The sequence below is a fragment of the Urocampus carinirostris genome, chromosome 1 (assembly GCF_059441175.1).
Source record: "Urocampus carinirostris isolate Australia breed hairy pipefish chromosome 1, RoL_Ucar_1.0, whole genome shotgun sequence".
Lineage (NCBI taxonomy): Eukaryota > Metazoa > Chordata > Actinopteri > Syngnathiformes > Syngnathidae > Urocampus > Urocampus carinirostris.
In genome coordinates this window covers 52125239-52141619 of record NC_142349.1, presented here as the reverse complement: position 1 = coordinate 52141619, position 16381 = coordinate 52125239, and the positions used below count along the sequence as shown (strand labels likewise).

The following is a 16381-nucleotide window of genomic DNA, read 5'->3' as shown; positions in this document are numbered from 1 at the left end:
AAGCAAGGAGAGAACATACAAACTCTGCACAGGAAGGATTGTAGCTCGATTTGCACCCATTAGAACTGTGCCACCGAGGCGCTAACAATTCTGCCCTGAATGTAATTATACCACTATACATTTGTTTCCCTCCCACACTTAATTCAGTGTTGAGGTTCATTTTGGCATTTTTCAAGACAAGGTGCGAGCAATGTTAATTTGTAAAAATGTCACAAAATACTGCAAATGAGGATACAAACCTATTTACCTTCAGTGCAGACCGCACTGGGCGTGGAGTAGGAGTGTGCGCCAAAGCTCCGCCCATTCCTGCCACTCACCCAATAAAATTGGTCTAGGTGCTTTTGTAAAAGCTTCAGGGTGTTTCAAAATTGCTATGTGGCTTGTCATTATAAAGCAGGGGTGGCAAACACGTGGCTCCAGAGCCAATAAGAATGCAGCTCTTTGCCTCATGATATTTTCTATATACTGTGGCTCTTTTCCTTGTTTCATGTTTAGTTTTTTTTGTGTGTATTGAGGGTGGACACTTTCTTTGAAATCAACACAAGAACAGTACTTGTTGTATTGTAAGGAGAGGAGTGTGTTATGGGAAATAATATATTTTTATTTGTGTGTGTTTGTGTCTGGCTGTCTGTCATGGCAGGTCAGTGCGTGGTGTGACTCCCTGACTCTCACAGTTAAAAATTTCGGCTCTTTGTATCAAACTTGTTCGCCACCCCTGTTATAAAGCGTCTTAACAATGAACATAGATTGTTTAATGAACTTTCGGGCATGGTAAAAATACCTTAGTTGCTGAAACAAGTCCCAGATATTGCCTTATTGGAACTCTAACCCCTACAACACATGTTTTTTTTTAATAGCGTGAAGGCATCTTGTTTGTACATCAGTTGACATTAGTTGTCTTAACTTAGCTCGGAATGTTTAACAAAAGCCAAACTAGAGCTCTGATCGCCATATTTCCAATGCCAATCAAAATAGTATTGGTGTTAGCATACCGCTTTACACCTAACCAGTATGGCCGCTACTACTTGGGTTGCCCAGATGTTGTACAGTCGATTGAGTAGCCAATCAAGTAAATGTGCTGCAACAGTGATTCTACTTATTTATATTTAGTTTATTGAGAAGTATCAGCTCTCCCCGATTTGCAAGGGGAGAACTCTGGACTTTTGTAAACTTGCTGATCACTTTTGCTTTGCTGTCTGGCAAAGAGTGTTCATAGTTTCCATCCTCGGCTTGTCTGCTCTTTGTGTGTGTGTGTCATGGATTGGAGCGGGGGATGGGCTTTGATACTCGGCTCTCGATGGGAGAGTAAGTGCAAAAGAGACATAATATGTTTTCTTCTCTCTCTCTTCTTTGCAATGACTGTACTGGACAACTTTTTACTCCATTTTTTTCCATGTGTTCACCATCAGCTTGTCTCCTCCCACTTTTCTTCATATTGTCAGTAGACGCCTTGAGAATTTGTCTTATATCTATTGTTAGCTCCAGTAAAATATGTGTTTTGCATGTGTTTAAATGTAAACACGTCTTCACTTTCAAGGCAAGCACCTGATTGTCAAACGAAGATCTCATGCAAAAAATCATAAATCGGGAGTCTAACTCTCCTGATGTCGGCCTGTAGTAAAGTTACCGGTGTCTGCCTGTCTGTCTGACTTTCTGTCTCACTCTTTTTAGTCTTAAAAGGTCTAAGACTCAAAAGCACAATAAGTTAATATTCCGTGGCCAATGTAGCAGCATCATATTCAAATTGGTTGCAACATTATGAGCATTATTCATGCACATATTTTCCTCGCAAAAATGTGCCCGTTTCAACTTCTGCGACACAACTACCACTTGAAATAAATACTATGATTACTGCCTATAATGTATCCAGAGAAAGAATTACAGAGGAGAAGGAGGAGGAAGAAGAGAGGGGAATGAGTCATGAGTGTGGACGTGGCTTCCCTTCCCTTCTCCCTCCAAGAAAATTCACGTCTGATTCTTCAACCATGCCTCCCTTGGCTTCCAAAACCAAAAGCAGCCCTTCAATTATCTCCTTTCAGCGCACCAAGCAAGAGTTTTAGCGTGTCGGAAGAGTTTCCTCTCAGTCTTGTGTCTTTCGCTGTCCTTCTATCGGTCTCAATCTCTGTCAAACCAGGAAATTCCTTTTTAATGCTTTGATGACATCTTGATGTTCTCTCAGAGTTGTGGCTGTTTATTTCAAATGGGGTAATACAAGAAAAGGGGATTTTAATGGAAATGTTTCATTGTTTCTATATGTATATATATGTATTTTATGTGTGCTACACAGTCAGTGCACAGTCATTGTGATGCCATTTTTAGTGGAAAGCAAGTGGCAAAATGACCACCCTCGAAGAAAAATAAGCAGAGTAGGATTTTACAGCTTAACCATATTTCACCAATGCAACATCAACCAGAATTCTATAGGACTAGTGGGGAAAGAAAATATTCAGGTTGGCTTTCCCTTTTCAATTTATATAGGCATCTTTTACTTTTGACTGGGCAGGAAAATTCATCTCATCTCATCTCATTAGCTGCACCGCTTATCCTCAGTAGGGTCACAGGGGTGCTGGAGCCCATCCCAGCAATCATCGGGCAGTGGGCAAGGGACACCCTGAACTGGTTGCCAGCCAATTGCAGGGCACACGGGGACAGACAACTCACTCGCTCATTCACACCTAGGGACAATTTGGACCGGCCAATTCACCTGACATGCATGTTTTTGGAATGTGGGAGGAAACCGGAGTGCCCGGAGGAAACCCACGCAAGCACGGGGAGAACATACAAACTCCGCACAAGAAGTCTGGAGCTGGATTTGAACCCACGCAGGAGGTTCCCATGACATGAACTGTGCCACACATGCGCTGACCACTGCGCCGCCGTGTTCACCAAAAATAAAAAAGGTCAAATTAAAAGACAAAGAACTAGCCACTAGGTTCATAGATAATGGATAAAAAAGGTGGGCCAAAATTGTTTCTGTAAATGCACATTCTCACCCAAAAAAATTTCAAAGTTTGGGTGCGTGTCATACACGAGATATTATCGTATTCATGCAAAGTTGAAAAATATTAGGAGCAATGGGATTTGAGCCCAGGTCACAGGGGGGAGAACTTCAAATGTTAACCACTAGACTATCAGTGATATAGATCTCACATGAAAAGGCATTTGATTCATCGCGGTATCACACTATCTTTGCAGTACCAGAGACAAATGTTGGAGAATAAAGAAAACAGACAGATATAAATAAACGCAAGAAACAGGACAAGGGAAACAACTCTGTGGTGTAACTGATGACGAATCGGACTTTGAAGGACCTTAAATAAATACACAGTAAATTTTATGTTGGTATTGTGTTCCGAGTTCATGTTGTCAACAAATGATTTTAGTAATGGCCTCACATATTCAATGTTGGTCACTTACAATGTTTGATTTGAGAAAAGTAAATTTACTTTTAATATTGATTTCTAATTTTTTTGTTTTTTTTTAAATAGCGTGATAAACACAAGTGTTAGGACCATAACGGAAACAGGACCCTATTGCGTAGCGTTTACCAAAAGTTTTATTGAAAGAAAGAGGAAGGGCAGCGCCCACGATCCGGTGTTCGCTGGACGCGGGAAGCAAGTCGCTCTCATATTCGGATTGTGATCCGAACACGGAAGCGGATCTTCCGTATAAGCAATGCCGATGTCTGGGACGGAAAAATTGGTCGGTAGCCGGGACTGGAAGAGCAAAGCGTGGTCAGGGTCGGAAAAGAGTCATAAGCTAGGACGGGAGAGTAGACGTAGTCGGGAACAAAAAGGGGTCGTAAGCCGGAGAGAAACGGGAGCAAAATTGGGACAGGCGGAAGTCGGGGTCGAAAAGGCTGGACTAATATACACTGAGTTTCGCAGACGGATTGACAACAGGGGAGTAGCAGGACAGGATTCAAATGGGGACAGGGAGCCAATCAGAACTCCCAGCGGTCGGCGCCAAATGAGCGGTCGGCTCCCAGTCAGTTTAATATGTGATCTTGTTGGTATTATACAACAATTTGCATAGACTGGCCCAATCTTTTTGATTAAATTTCCCCCCGAGGTTTCTGCTCTAATCCCTTGCTCGGAAAAGGCTGTGATTCCAAGAGCCAAAAAGAAATCTACAGGTTTGAAAGTGTTCTCAATTTGGTCCACAGTGCTTTGAAATGCTCTGCCTTTTGCTATTCGATCTGCAACCCAAGTGGAACTGTGTAAATCTAAGCATGAGACACAATTATATTCAGTAGTTTATGAGTGATGTTGACTTTATATCTTGTCTTCTTGTTCTTGGGAAGAAGGATGAGCCTGGTTGCTGCACAGTGCATGTATTTCGAGCCATCGTACTGGTACTTGGACTAGATGTACGCCATAATCTAAATCCTGCTGCATCTGTCAAGATTTTGGGACAGGAAGCTGTCAACTGGACATTCCATGTTGATGATGTCTGTGTATGGTCTTTTGAAGCCCCTGCAACATCCATTGCAGCCTGGTCATCCAAAAAGGGGGATTACCTCATGTGTGGCCCCTTCTCAATGTTTCTTTATTTTCTTCATGCTGAGGTATTTGAGTTTTTCTTTGCCCTCATGTAGGTTTCAGATCAGGGGATGCTGTAATGATGGTCTGTGCAGTCCTTTGAGACTTTTTGTGATGAAGGGCTATACAAATAAACACGACTTGACTTGAATATTAATGAAACCCTATCCATTTGCTCAATTCACATATTGGTCATCAAGAATGATCCAACACGATGGTAACTTAATCTCTATAGTCACCTACTTGTTCAATCTCAACATTTATTGCCAGGAGGTAAGCAAAATTAAACACATACAAGCTCAGTATCGGCCACATCTAGTTTCTCTCATCTTTTCCATTAGCATAAACTTCAAACGACCTATAGCTTCCGTTCATAAAGAGCCCATTACGCATGCACACGTACATGTTTATTAGTGACACTCTTAAAATACTGTAATGAGGACCCAGCAGGTAGGACTGCCAAGGCATGTGTTTTTTTCTTAAACATGCACTCTTGCACACGCGCACACACTGAGTCTTGCTGTGTATGATGACAATCAGCTGTGAATTTGGGTTTTATGACCTAAGAGGAAGTGCATAGTCAACAGTAGTACAACATGAAAGTGCTTTGGACAGTACCTACAGTATAACATACCAAATGCTAAAATACAGCATTCTGCTAAATAATGTGCATGCAGTATTACAGGTAATCTCAAGAAAAGGCTGAGTTTTTGGAAGATACTGTAAATACTTAATTGTCTTTATATCTAAGCCTAAATAAAGTAAAACTGGGCTTGAAGGCATATGGGATGCACCGAAAACGGGTAAAGAAGCTCTTTTGTAATTGAGTCACGTCATTAAAAAGATTAGAGCATGCAATAAAAACAGGTGGAGATTAAATGATCTTTGTTATTTCATGTTTCCATTCGGACTAAGTAAAAAAAAGAAACAAAAGGACAGACAACCATTTATTTCACTTTAAGTAAAGGTACTTCGATATTGTACGGTTCACAGATCACCTGGATTGCACTACTTCTCGTGGTGTGTCCTGGGCAAGTAAAGCCTGGTGACACGCATCCCTCTCCAGGCTGATTTTTTATGGGTAGAGGTTCGCTCCCCCACATGAAACAGACAGTAATAGTTTCCATGGTTACCAGTAGCAGGAAAAATCTCCTGCTCTGACTCAGATACAGCACCTTCATCAACTAGTTGCCGTAGTTCTTTGGTGTAAAGCGTCATGCCACTCTTCCGAGATGAGTCGGACTCAGCATTGACGGGCAGCGGCATCTGACAATACTGACACTAGATCCTAAATCACTGGGGAAAAACAGTTTTGTTCCGAAATATCTCTTCTTTTATAGATAAATAACATCTATGATTGATATCTAGTGCTTTGACTTTTTGCCTTTTTAGTACATTGTTTAGTACTTTTTTAGTGTTACTTGCAATCTGATTGGCTGAGCGGTCCCTAAGAGACTAGTGCTTTTTATTTCTTAAACAAATGCTTGAGCCTGTAAAAAAGGAAAGTTCTTTGGTTTCTTAATAGAATGGAATATCCATCCATTATCTGCACCGCTTATCCTCAGTAGGGTTGCGGGGGTGCTGGAGCCCATCCCAGCTATCTTCGGGCAGTGGGCAGGGGACACCCTGAACTGGTTGCCAGCCAGTCGCAGGGCACTCAGAGACAGACAACTCACTCGCTCATTCACACCTAGGAACAATTTGGGCCGGCCAATTAGCCTATCATGCATGTTTTTGGAATGTGGGAGAAAACCGGAGTGCCTGGAGAAAGCCCACGCAGGCATGGGGAGTAGGGTGGTCCTTAATGGGGGTCGAAATTTTTTTTTTTGAAATATTGGGCTCTGACCCCCCGCATATGTTCTTATATCGATAAAAACACACTGTGTGCAATTTTGAACAATTTGGATAATATTTAGAGGTAGCTCAACGACTTTGAAATTTCCCAAAATGGTAAAATTTTGGCAATTTTCGAGAAAAAACGGAAATCTTAACCCTATGTGTACGGCGTTTTAGAACATCCAATTTCAGTCCATTGCTTATAATTGTAACACAAGAAAAGTTACAAGTAACTTTGTACACTAGGTCTGATATAATGTGCGAAAAATCCTTATTTTTCATACCAAAATTTCAGAGGCCTTGAGCGACCTCTAAATATCCTTTGATTTTGATGAAACTTTGCCTAATTACGTTTTGTATATATTGGAACATATTCAAGGGGTCAGAGCATGAAATTTTAAAAGTCGAAAAATAAGGACCACCCTAATGGGGAGAACATGCAAAATCCACACAGGAAGGTTTAATCTCATGACCTCAGAACTGTGCCGCACACGCGCTAACCACTGCGCCGCCGTGCTGCCCAGATTGGAATATTTTATTGTATAATAATAAAAAAACAGTTTCTACTAGGCGCTTTTTGCCAAACACAGGTACTTTTTGGAAGATATGCCCCACGATAAACTAGGATTCACTGTACATATGTTTTGAACAGTAATCAAATATAAAAAGTAAATACTCCATTCACAACTAAGTGAAGAGATGGATGACAAACTGGTTTTCTTGCTGAAACTCTAGGAATAATTGTGATGAAGACAGATAAAATGGTTTTAGCTCCATGTTTTGCAAGCACTTATTTACGACAAGGAGTATTTATGTCACATGTATCTTTGAATTCGGGGCTTGTAAGCAATGAATACCAGCAATATTCCGGTTTTCAAAAGGCTATTGCCTGCATGTAAACAAAGTATTTGTGAGCAGTCTCTGTGTTTCCAATACAAAGTGGATGTTTGAGGACACTTTCACAGATTTGCCACTAAGCAGTCATGTTTTTCTTCTGAAATAAAATACACCACAATAAAAAGTTCACACACCTTGATTACATAGTTTACTGATGTCTATGGAAGGTTTTAGACCAGGGGCAGGGAACATATTTGACCCAAAGATCCATAATAACAAAATATTTTGATTTTTTATTTTTTTTAAGAGAGAGAGCCATATCATATTATTTCAAGACAAATTTCACCAAGATCGCCAAATCCGCTGTCCAGACAAAATCTAATTTTTCAGCGCATCAATATCACTGTGTGATGTTGGATTATTTGATAAAATCTATGAAATAAGAATATTGACAGAGCCTGTGTCCCATATAAAAATATATACACTTCAATTTTTCTCACTCCTGCAATTACTTAAGATCCTTGAGGCTCATTTTGAACTTAATTATTTTCATAAATAATGGTTTCAAAATTGGTGCCAACAGAGTTGTTTTGTAAAAATGTCTCAAAATCTTGCAAACGAGAATAGTCACGCACTTACCTTCAGTGCAGACAGCGCCGGGCAGAGAGAGGTGTGCTGTGTGTAAAGCCTCACCAACCCCTACCGCTTACCCGATCAAATTGCTCTGTGCGCTTGGCTGGGGTTTCTGGCTGTTTACAGTTTTTTGTGGGTTTTCAGCATAAAGTGTTCCAACAGTGAACCTAAATTGTTTCATGAGCGTCCATTTATCAGGATTCCTTTGCGACATACAACTAAACAGGGTCTGTTGGTGTGACACCTTGACTGTAAACTGGGCAATAGGATTTTTATATACTGGACAAAACCACACTATTAGCATTGCCTCAGCTATGCACGGACTAGACCCGACTCCACGCTCATTACAATTGGTACGGAATAGCTGAGATTTGCATGAGTTATATTTTATCCTCGAGCCATATGTACTAAAAGAGCATATATGGCTCGCGAGCCATAGGTTCCTGACACATGTTAAACGGTCCAGGTTGGCTAAACAAAGAGGGCGATACTAGATCTCATATCACTAAGTAGTGCGAAGTCATTCCTTTTTTTAATGGATAAACACAGTATGTGAACTTAGATACGCCTGTTAAAGCATTGGGCTTATGTTGGAACTAACAAGGTCGGTGATTATACTGACTGGCCCCACCCAAGCAGTCTGTGTCCATCGACCACAGAGTGTTGCTGTTGGAGAAACCGTCAGAGTGAGGATTGTCAGTGTGATGGTGTTCAAGCCATTTTAAGTTGTATAGACAACTTTTTTGTAAAATAGTCATCTGCTCACTTTGTTTAAATGAGTTTCCTCAAACCCTAAAAGTATCTGCCATTAAGCCAGTTAGAAAATTATTGAGTTTGCTGTCAGCAAATTCTAGAGACCAACCCTGAAACTCCACTTCTCCATTAAGACCAGTTATCAAGGAGTAAAAGGACAGAGCTTCAAAATACCTGGAGCCAAAATCAAAATTATGGCCGTAGCTTGTCTTCTTAGAGTTCAGCAGTTAAGTAAAACTAAACAAATCCAACCAAATTTTATTTTTGAGGTTTAAAAGTTTCACTCAACGACAGTGAAATTGAGTTCCTCCTTGACAACTCTTAAAGAATAATAATAATGAATTAGATTTTCACTACACTTATGCATATCTGTCAATTTCAGGCAATTGTTCTGCATATGAATAATTGCAATTCCCCTTATTAAGCGATAATAAACATTACAGAAACAACATATACTGTAAGTACATACTCACAGCAAGACAGACTAAGTAGAATACCATCTACCATAACGTTGTTCTTCGCTACCAGTGACCGAGATGAATCGGATTAGAGCCTTAATGGGCAAAACGAGAATAATCTAACAAAAAGGCTTTTATCAAATGACTACAATAGCAACTTTTACAGTATAAACGAAATGTATAAATGTTTCTATTACAACTGTTTTACAACAAAAGTCACGAGAGTCAAACTAAATGCAAATGGTCTGCATTTCTATAGCGCTTTTCAAGTCAATGAATACCTCCTAAAGCACTTTACAATGTGCTTCACACTTAACCATTCACACACAAACTCACAAACCAATAGGGCAGGGGTCGGGAACCTATGGCTCGCGGGCCATATATGGCTCTTTCTATGAGTATCTGTGGCTCAGAGACCAATTTGATTGCATGCAAAATTTCTCCATCTTGTTCAAAAACGGAGTTGTCAATCCTATTCAGGTACACGTAAAGCCAAACAAAGCTAAATGCAAAAGCAACACTTCGCAGTATATATAGGGCACGTTTTTCACTACAATTTACAGTCAAGGTGTCACACAAAAAAGGGGGGAAAAAAAACTCGTTTTGGCTGTACGACGCTAAAGAATCCTTTATTTAAAAGTTCACTATATAATCTGTGTTCAGTGTTCAGATACTTTATGATGAATCCACAGAACTGTAAATACGCCAAAACACCGGAAGAGAACTTAGTCATTTGATTGGGTGAGTGGGAGGGATGGGTGGAGCTATGCAAAAAGTACAAGCATTCCCTCCCATCTCTCGCCAAAGGTAAGCACATCAGGCTCCCTATTCTCAGAATGTTGTGACGTTTTTACAAAATAAATGCTTGCATCTGGTTTTGAAACCAATATGTATGAAAAAAAGGGTCAAAAGGAGTTTAACCGATCTTGAGTAATTGCAAGAAAGAGACAAGTTTAAAGTGGTCTGTTTGTTGAATTTGGGACAGGGGCTCTGGCATTATTCTCTTTTCATAATTTTGATCAAATCATCAAAAATAAATGTGCTGAAGACTAAGCTTTTGTCTGGGGCGCCGGTTTAGCAATTTAGTAAATTTGTCTCATAATATATGGTGTGGCTCTTTCCCAAAATAAAATTAATATTTTTTGCTTTTATGGCTCTTTGAGTCAAAAAGGTTCCCGACCCCTGCAATAGGGAGTCAGCCAAGCAAGGCGCCTACCTGCTTATTGGAGGCATTAGGGATTCAGTGTCTTGCCCAAGGACACTTCGACATATAACACCGAGGAGCCGGGAATGGAACCTGCAACCGCTTGACGAGCGCTCTACCGCCTGAGCTAATGCCGCCTAAACCATAAGGGAAGCAATGTAACCAAAATAAAAATACAACAATTCCAATATGACAAATACAATATCTTCTGTTGCACAATATTTCGAGATAAAAAAGGTCAGGAAGGGCAAATAGTGTGACTAATACAATGTCAAAATCCTTTAACACTATAAAAAAACAAAATAATCCTACCAATAAACAGATTCAGAACAAAAGTCAAGCGAGTCAAACCCGAAAAAGCTGCGATGTAACAAATATACAAATACTGTATAGCAATGTAACCAAGACACTTAAAATACTTTTTACTACTCTTTTTTAAATTAAAGCAGTATGCAGATAAAGTCAAACACAATTTGATCATTTAAAAGGTATGAAGTATGCTCAATTTTTCTATAGACTTTTATATGAAGTGATTTTGTCTTTGTTGTCATTAATATCATTGTGTTGTGCAGTCCATTGTGTTAAGCGGGGACAGATTAAGGAGGGTGCTAGATGTGCGCGCCTGTGATTGGCTAGTATAGGCTGTCAATCAAACAGCGAGCGGGCGCTGCCTCTGTACAAAAACTTGGGAAGCATAGCGACCGTAAGCTTGTAGCAGCTCGTTACATTAAAAACAAAAAAGAATCATCAATTAAATCTGACTGTAAGGAAAATCAGAAGAGCGTAATGAAATTGTCATCACTAGCAGGTGCTTCTGGGGATTATTATCGGGTACCAGAAGCGACTCGGGCGGTGTCTTGGAGAAGGCAAGATCGGTGTTGCCAATCTGGCCTTCTGCTAATGACCAGGCTAACAACTCTCCCACTGCTGCAGACCTTGTATCTTGCCAATGCCAGGTCCATTAGCCAAGAAACAAATGACTTGGAGCCACAACTCGTGGAAAACCACTACTTATTTGACAGTCTTACTTTAATCATTGTAGAAGTCTGTCTCCTTTCGAGGACACCGGTGTTGGCGTGAAGCTAAATTGTTTTCTCACACTTAAAGGGGAAGCCCTCCAATTTCGTTTTACTTTTGTATAATGAAAACTAAATCAATCATTCAACTGTTATTATTCGTTGTATGTTATTATTTGTAAATCTATAATTCTTTTGTTACAGTGGTTTACTCGCAGTCAGTAATGACGTCATCTCAAGGTAGGTTTAACTTTTTGAAGGCTTTTACAAAGGTGTGACACTGCTTTGTGAATTTTCACTTTTTGTGGTTGGTTCTGGTCCCATCAACCGCGAAAAGCGAGGAATCACGGTATTTTGATTGATCCTCCCACCTTTATTGCTGAAAATTCTACCTTTAGAATGGACTCCTGGATGGACTCTTGGATGGATGGATGGGCTCCTGGATGGATGGATGATGGATGGACTCCTGGATGGATGGATGAATGGATGGACTCCTGGATGGACTCCTGGATGGATGGACTCCTGGATGGATGGATGGATGGATGGATGGATGGATGGATGGATGGATGGATGGATGGATGGATGGATGGATGGATGGATGGATGGATGGATGGATGGATGGATGGATGGATGGATGGATGGATGGATGGACTCCTAGATGGATGGATGGATGGATGGATGGATGGATGGATGGATGGATGGATGGATGGATGGATGGATGGATGGATGGATGGATGGATGGATGGATGGATGGAAAAATGAATGGATGGATGGACTCATGGATGGATGGACTCCTGGATGGATGGAATCCTGGATGGATGGATGGATGGATGGATGGATGGATGGATGGATGGACTCCTGGATGGACTCCTGGACTCTTGGACTCCTGGACTCCTGGACTCCTGGACTCCTAGACTCCTGGACTCCTGGACTCCTGGACTCCTGGACTCCTGGATGAATGGACTCCTGGATGGATGGACTCCTGGATGGATGGACTCTTGGACTCCTGGATGGATGGACTCCTGGATGGATGGACTCCTGGATGGATGGACTCCTGGATGGACGGACTCCTGGATGGATGGACTCCTGGATGGACTCCTGATAAATGGATGGATGGACCCCTGGATGGATGGACTCCTGGATGGGTGTACTCCTGGATGGATGGACTCTTGGATGGATGGACTCCTGGATGGACTCCTGGATGGATGGATGGATGGATGGATGGATGGATGGATGGATGGATGGTGGATGTATCTTAAGAAATGTTTAACTTCCAGCATAAAAATCACCTAAAACGAACAACAACTAACAAATCTAATCTAGAAAAAAACCCTCCTAATGAATTAAAAAACGTAATCCCCATTCACCTAACTATAATAAAAATGCAAATCCATTATAATTCTGATTTTAGATTAGAATAAAGGCATGTGCACAATTCTTTATTCTAAAAGTGCCTGATAACAAACATCAGCCCACTACAGCAGGCAACACTGAGCTCTCATGTTGACATCTTGGTGTCAAAGGGAGTTTGAGTGGAGTAAAGTAAACTTCACGACTTGGTAAAAGTTTTAGCCACACGTTTCGCATGTTCTTCTCACCAACCACAAGTTTGCATTTGCTCTCCATGAATTCCACAAACATTCAACGGACTAAAAAGACGACTGCATTCCTTTGGACCAAGAGTTACCAACATGGTGCCCATTTTATCCCTACTTTTAATAATTACAACTTGATAAAACCAAAATAAAAACAAAGTGATAACATGATAACATCCATACATCCATTGAACTATCCACTACCCGCACTGCTTATCCTCAGTAGGGTCACAGGGGTGCTGGAGCCCATCCCTGCTATTTTTGGTCAGTGGGCAGGGGACACCCTGAACTGGTTGCCAGACAGACACACAAGGATGGACAACTCACTCGCTCATTCACACCGAGGGACAATTTGGAACGGCCAATTAATCTGACATGCATGTTTTTGGAATGTAGAAGGAAACGGGAGTGCCCGGAAGAAACAGTACAGGGAGAACATGCAAACTCCACATAAGAAGGTTTGATCACATGACCTCAGACTGTGCCGCACACACGCTAGCCAAGCACTGCCGTGCTGCCCAACATGATAACATATTATTTCACAAATACATATCAAACTGCTATCTATGCAAGCCAAATGGTAAAGCAAAAGTAGTTATCAGCTTAATAAATGTTGGTGACCACTGATCTGGCCTGTCTGGCTAGACCATTGGAATTATTATGCAACATGGCAAAAGTTATATGACTAATTGGACGAACACTAATCAATGGCAAGAGCTTTTATTGCATGCAGCCAGTGGGTTCAATTTATACTGAAGACATTATCAAGTAACTGCTAGCCTAAATCCCATAGGTTTTGTTATCAAACAAAATGCTAAAGTAAAACTACCACTGACAACAGTTCTCTTATATTGTAATGTCTGTTACTTTTGTAATTGCTGTTTGTGTTCACACAGGGACCCTTTAAGATAGGACATGACGTGAGGGAAGGGGGAAGCGACAGATGCAGATTTTTTGTGCTTTGAAGCTTTGTGCTTTGATGTGTGTGCACACGAACGGGGGTTTGGGGTTTTGAAGGGTTATTGTTCTATCTTCGTTATTCATTATCCATTATCCGTTATCGGTCAGTTCATAATACGCAACAAGGCCTAGGAGCCGGGACACTTACTCTCAGCCAAAAGGCCAAGCTAAGGTCCTAGCCCTAAAGCCTTGCTGCGATCATTGCGAATGCACCGTTCCCGGAGGTACTGCAATACCGGGCCGATGCGTGGAGTGGACAGGGCAAGCTCTTAATCCATCTCCGGATTGCAAAAATCAAAGATCAATTGCACAATAACCATCACATGCCGACACATGATGGGTTTTGATTTTAGCCAAAAGGCCAAGAAGCGACACACAACTTCATAGAGAGTACAAAAAACCAGAACTACAAAGAACGATGAGAGTTGCGACCAACAGTAGCTCTTGTGTGAATGTTTATACCGCCTGTAACTTTGTTATTAAATTGGGGCATTACAATACACACTATACAGGGGTTCAAGCTAGAGTCCATCACCACCGTCGCCATATTGCGTGTGGCAAGTATAAGTTGAAGCGATTTGTCAAGGAACGTTCTTTACAGAAATCAGTGAGACCAACACTCAGCGAAATAACACCCCATCATTCCTTTTGGTTACATTTCACTGTAACACATTCATATAACTCTTTATTAATGATGAGTATATAACTATTTATTAAAATTTTTGTTTTTAATATTGAACACTTGCAAAGGAGATTGCATAGGATCACAGTTTATATATTATTTTGACAATTATTTATTCAGTTTCGTTGTTATTTTGACTATTATGAACTGTTCAAAATTCAATTTGACTTATTCAGGAGTATTTGTTGCTGCAATACTTATTTTTGCACTATTGTAAGGATGCACTATTCTGTCGATTGCACTCCTGTTATTAGTCCTTATTTTATAAAAATGTTTTTGCCTATTTATCCTGACAATCTTTGATCTTATTTATCTCTTTAAATTCTTTATTATATGTTTACCCTGGAGGTCTATGTCTAATCCTATACTTTTAGTATTTCACCATGTTGATATGAATAACAATAAAGACAATTCAACTTCAATAAATATTTTACATAGTGTATACTTGCTTTGGTAAAATGTCACAATATTGATGATAAATATTATGAAGCATTATTTTTTTTTAATTCCCCGCAAAAATGTGGCTGATGATGACATCAGTCAGACGTGGACCAAACATGCTTCTGTAACTCATTTTTACTTCAATGTGCATAATGTGCGTTATAGTTATTTTGCATGATGTTGGTACTGTAACTATGATTTTGTGCTGTACAATTGTGTGGGAACCATCTTCTAGCTTTGTGTTAGCTATACTCAAGGTCGAATCAGGGAACGATGAGGTGGCACTTTGCTCTCTTTCTTATTCGTTTTTTTCTGCTTTCGTTCCTCTGGAAATCCAGATCGCATTCCATCTTCCTCCCAGAAAAAAAGAACCGACCGACACATGGATAATATGGAAGTATCAGTACTGTGTGAAGCATAAGAGAGAGAGGGGGGCAGAGAAAGCAAGAGAAGAGGAGTGACTTGGCCTGCTTGAGACTGTGCAACGTGTCTGCTGTTGTGCTGCTGCCGCCGGCTCCAATGAAGGCTTGCTCCCATCAGCTCATTTGCTCCAACCTAATGGCGGGCTACTGCTTTGTTGAAGCACACCTGAGCATTACCTTTGAAGATGGAGGGGCAGGCAACTGAAGGGGCTGTTACTATTCATCCCCATGCTGGCAGAGGCATCATATTGTGCAGATATTTGTAGAAAAGTGCTTTTGTAGTTTCCAATGCATAGTAGCTTTGTGAGGGAATATAGTGGGAGTTGTGTCAGTGATCTATATGTACATTTGTATGTAGGAATTCAATGAAACAAGTCACATTTTGAAGTGAAAATGTATGGGCAGTTGTCTGTCCCTACTACAATCTTTTACTGCTTAGCATAAGTGACAAACACTCAATGTGGTAAGATAGTGAGTGGGTTTTTTAAATAAAGTGTTCAAAAGACTAATATAAGGTCAAAATGGAAGAAATATACAGCACAGGAAAGAGGTGACAAACGTTAGCCACCATGGAAATGTTGATAGAATGGTAAGCAACAATATTATACTTGCAAAAGGTAGTTCTGGAGGAGGAATTCTTAATGCTGCTACTTCAAGGGGTTGCGTATTATCATAACTCTAGGTTAGAAGGAAATATTTGATTTTTATTCAAGCTTTAAGGAGCACAAATGCAATAAAAAGTATTTAATGCTGTATCAAGACTCTGATTTATACAGATACTTCATTGTGATTGCAAGAAAGGTTGGTTTACATCCAACAAACAGCTTGTAAACTTTTGGAAAAACAAAGAAACGGTTGGCACTGTAAAAGCTCTAGTGGTGGAATCAAAAAGCAATGTATACAGAGAGTGTATCTAGTGGGGAACAAATGACAAACGTAAAGCAGTCAATAAGTTACCGGCTTGCAGGCCAATGTCTTGATATGAAACTGATACTGCCGTTCT

At 40.5% G+C, this 16381-nt stretch overlaps 1 pseudogene; it reads right to left on the bottom strand.

Annotated features, from left to right (window-relative positions):
* Window positions 1–14035: 14035 nt before the first annotated feature.
* LOC148375110 (U2 spliceosomal RNA) lies at window positions 14036–14206 on the bottom strand (annotated as a pseudogene).
* Between the last annotated feature and the right edge of the window lie 2175 nt (window positions 14207–16381).